Here is a 4,765-nt window from a genome sequence, read left to right as displayed (position 1 = left end):
TAGAGTATATCAGAATATCATCTAAATAAACAACAACAAACTTGCCAAGGAAAGGTTTAAGTACCTCATGCATCAACCTCATGAAAGTGCTAGGTGCATTAGTGAGTCCAAACGGCATCACCAACCATACAACCCTAACTTAGTCTTGAATGCTGTTTTCCACTCATCTCCTTCTCTCATTCGAATTTGATGATAACCACTCATAAGATCAATCTTAGAAAACAACTTTGAACCATGTAGTTCATCAAGTAGATCATCTAATCTTGGAATAGGAAATCGGTATTTGATAGTGATGTTATTCACACTCCTACTATCAATACACATGCGCCAACTCCCATCTTTCTTTGGGACAAGTAAAGTAGGCACGGCACAAGGGCTCATACTTTCCCTCACGTATCCTCTAGTCATAAGCTCTTCAATTTGCCTTTGCATCTCCTTTGTTTCTTCCGGATTACTTCTATAGGCTGCCTTATTAGGTAAGGGTGCTCCCGGAATCAAGTCAATTTGATGCTCTATCCCACGAATAGGAGGTAGTCCCGGAGGTAATTCCTTAGGAAAGACATCCTTGAATTCTTCTAAAACAGATTCCAATTCATACGGCCTCTTTGCTTGTTTATCTTGATCAATTCGAATCTCATTAGAAACAAGTATATATACCACATTGTTGCTGCAAATCTCTTTTTCTAATTCCCTCTCACTAATCAAATAAGAATTCTTCGAATTAGAGGTAACATTAGAAGACTTGTTGCATATTAAAGGTTTTAAAGCAACCGGTCTCTCTTTTTCTCCTTTTCTCACAACATACACATTAGTCCTTCCATCAAACTTCACAAATCTATCATATTGCCAAGGACGGCCTAATAGTATATGACAAGCATCCATAGGACAAACATCACACAAAACTTTATCATGAAATTTACCAATTGAAAAGGAGATTAAGGCTTGTTTAGTTACCTTAACATCACTCGAATTATTAAGCCAATGAAGCTTATAAGGGCTTGGATGTTCAGTAATTGGCCACTTCAATTTGTCTACCAAAGTAGTAGATACCACATTAGTGCAACTCCCCGTGTCTATGATCATGTCACACAACCTATCTTCTACCTTGCACCTTGTAAGAAAGATTTTCTCCCTTTGATTGTTTTCCATAGGTACGGTTTTAGAGTGTAGCGCCCTTCTTAGAACCAAACTTTGACCATGAGTCTCGGGATCAATTTCGTCAATATGCCCCTCCTCTTCTTCAAAGTTTTCCTCTTCGTTCTTTTCTTCATAGTCACTACCCTGCTCACACTTAGCTTGTTCTTGTTCCCACTCTTGAGCAGTCATTACTCTTTTTGATGGACAATTAGTTGCAATGTGACCAACACTACCACACTTGAAGCACTTCCTATCTTCAACAAGCTTTTTAGGAGCTTCAAATTTTGATTTAGTCTCCTTGTAGTTCGAACTAGAACCACTTTTCTCCAAGCTGTTCTTCTCAAAAGGTTTAGTGAAACCCTTTACAAAGGACTTAGTGTACGTCCCTTTCTTCCCCTTTATATGTGTTTCAACTTTCAAAGCTACCTTGCAAACATCCTCAAAGGACCAATATTGTTGCAATTCAACTTTTTCAGCAATATTATCATTCAACCCCGAAATAAATCTAGCAATCTTATGCTCAACAATCTCTTCTAAGCCACATAGCATGCATAACTTTTCAAATTCACCAATATAATTCTCAACAGTCATAGAATTTTGTTTAAAAAGTTGCATCTTAAGATAAACATCTTGAATATAATCACTAGGTACGAACCTTTTTTTCATGTGCTTCTTGAGTTGTTCCCAAGTTGAGATTCTTGCACGCCCCTCCTTATGCCTCTTCTTCTTTAGATTATCATACCAAAGACTAGCATAACCGGTCAGTTTCAATTCAGCCAATTTGCATCTTTTCCTTTCATCATACTCCTTGTAATCAAATAGTGTCTCGGCCCTTCTAATCCACTCAAAGTATTTTTCAGGTTCATTCATACTCCCATTGAATTCGGGAAGATCTAATCTAAGGTTCCTATCATCATCCTTTGGTCGATCTCTCCTCCTAGGCCTTGGTGATTCATCACTTGAGGAATAATTATTTCGTGGCCTCCTTGGGTTCCTCCTTGGTTGTTCTTCCTCACTTGAACCAGAATTAGGGTTAGAATTCCCTTTCCTTGAAGAATCTCCAGCACGAGTATCAAGCCTTTTTAATATCTCATCCATCCTTGCTGCCAACTCGTCAATTCGCCTATCTCTTCTAAGGTTTTGAGCTTGTTCTAAGGTTAATCCCCTTGGAACTTGTGGAACCTCCTCGTCACTCATGATTCCTACACAAACCAAGTCAGTTTATGCAAAAATCTTGATTAAAAGATCGAATCTTGAAGGAAAACTAGGCAACACAAAAACCGGACTCCCATCCGCAAATCAGTGCACAAACACCAAAAGTTTGAGGCTGTGTAGAACGCGTTACTCAACTAAAAATTATGAAATTTTATATGGTGATAGCTGGACGTTTTTAGAGTTCAATTCAAAAAAAATCACGCAAAAATTCCCAGCCAATTGTTCCCAGTTTAATTTTTGACGAAGTTGCGCAAACCTGCTCTGATACCAAAGATGATGTGAATTATTGATCCGAAAATCAACAAAACACAAGGGATATGTTTAAGTCTAATTCTATACAGGAAATCCACCAAGAATTAAACAAAAACTAAGATTAATCAATTAAGAATCCACCTAATTAATCAATCCAAACGAATGTTTTAACTAAAACAAGCAAAACAACAATTGATCGCAATCAACCAAAACTCAAGTATGCAACTTAAGAAATAAATCTGAATATTAATCTATGTATCTTTATTTGTGTGTTTACAGCCCTATTTATAAGACTTAGTTTACCTAGGAAGATTAGGACAAGTCCCTAATTCAATCCTAATTAAACTAGAATTCTAACTTGCTTGAAGAGCAAGCACCTTGGCGCACAAGCATACACCAAACTGATTTATTTTGCTAACTAACTGATTTTTAAAGCAACTAAATAAATAAATAAAAATTAAAGAATTAAATAAAGATTAAAGATCCTAATGCTTGAACCAAGAAAAACCCTTTCAAGTGAAAGGTAAAAACTTGTAAGCAAAATCTAAGTAAAGAAAATTCAAGAAAGTTCAAGAAAGTGAACTAGACTCCAAGAAAAGCCACTAAGCAAACCGTGGCTTTGCTTTGATATCCAAGAAAGTGTCCATGCAATGCTTGGCTTGAATCAATGTTTAGGGATAAACTATCTTGATGCATGATAAGCAAATCTTCGAAGTTCTCCATGCTTAGACTTGCATCACTAGTTAGAGTCTCTCGTAGTTGGCGCTAGTTTGACCTCTTGGAGATTAGCCTACCATACTCTCTTGATTGCTTAATTGACTTTCTCTCGCAACACTCGACTTAGTCAATTCCAATCCCAATTAGTTGTATCCATTGTGAGTATATGTGAATCCTAAACCCTAGTGTTTGATATATTTGATTTCTTCTTGATTGTTTGATTGCTTTGGAATTTACACACCTTACTTCATTACTTAGAGATAGCTTAGCTTTAGCATTAGCATTCACCTCCCATTCCTAGTGGTTTGACCCTCGACTTATTCCTATGCTAGGTATAAAGGTGTGTTGAGAGAATACAAATTTTGTTTGGCCGAGGGAACATTAGTTTCAACGACCAAGTCTCAACCCTTGATCAAAACGGTGTCGTTGCCGGGGAATGGCGTAGTTGTTTGCTATTGTTGTTGAGTCCTATTTCACTTAATTTCAAAAATATAAAAAGATTTTTCTCTTTAGGCTACATTTGTAGCCGTGCTATTGATATTTTCTTTGAGTTTTTTGTATGCATAGGATAAGAGGAAGGACTTTAGTGCCATTTGATTCGGAAATCAAGAGAACAATAACAAGGATAAGGGTTACTAATCATTCTTTGAGTCCAAGCTCTCCAAGAGAGGAAATTCACCAAGAAAGAGAAGAGGAGGATCGAGTAAGCATGGGAGCTAATCCAAGAGTTGCTTTGAAGGAGTTGGTAACTCCCGGCGCTTATAGATTTGAGAGTGGCATAGCTCCACTAACAACTCCCGCCAATGACTTTGAGATTAGGCCGGTAAGGATAACAATGATTGAACGAAGGCAATTTAGTGGTGCCAAGCATGAAAGCCCACTAAACCATCTCAAAGATTTCAAGAAGTATTGTAATACCATCAAGGTTAGTGGGGTTTCTCAAGATTTCATAATGCTCAAGCTATTTCCGTTTTCCCTAATCGGAAGGGCTTTGGAATGGTTGGACAAGGAAGTGAAACCTAATTCCTTGAGAGCATGGGATGAGGTTACTAAGGAGTTTCTTTCCTGTTTCTATCCTCAAAGGAAGACCGCCGAGGCAAGAACTCTAATCCAAAGTTTCAAGCAAAAGCCCGGTGAGAGTTTGTATGAGGCTTGGGAAAGATACAAGGAGTATCAACGAGAATTTCCTCGTCATGGAATTCTAACTTATCAAATCATACAAATTTTCTATGGAGGATTGATCCCCCAAGGGAAGTTGTATCTTGATGCCGGAGCCGGAGGACCGATTATGAATAAGACCGAAGAAGAGGTTGTAGATATAATTGAAGATGTAGTTCTTCACTACATGGATTGGCAAGAGGGGGAGGGAGAGTCCACAAGCAAGAGTGGCTCAACGGTTTATTCGGTTGATCATCTCAACGCAATCAATAACTTGTCTTCCCAA

The 4,765-nt window shown here is 37.9% G+C and overlaps 1 non-coding gene across 1 annotated transcript; it reads right to left on the bottom strand.

Moving 5' to 3' along the window:
- Nucleotides 1-4,415: 4,415 nt before the first annotated feature.
- Nucleotides 4,416-4,521, bottom strand: LOC145566440 (small nucleolar RNA R71). The gene has a single exon (XR_014095422.1). It is a non-coding gene; the product is annotated as a small nucleolar RNA R71 (small nucleolar RNA).
- Nucleotides 4,522-4,765: the final 244 nt, after the last annotated feature.

This window comes from Chenopodium album, chromosome 1 (assembly GCF_948465745.1).
Source record: "Chenopodium album chromosome 1, dcCheAlbu1.1, whole genome shotgun sequence".
NCBI lineage: Eukaryota > Viridiplantae > Streptophyta > Magnoliopsida > Caryophyllales > Amaranthaceae > Chenopodium > Chenopodium album.
This window is presented reverse-complemented; position numbering and strand designations above follow the sequence as displayed.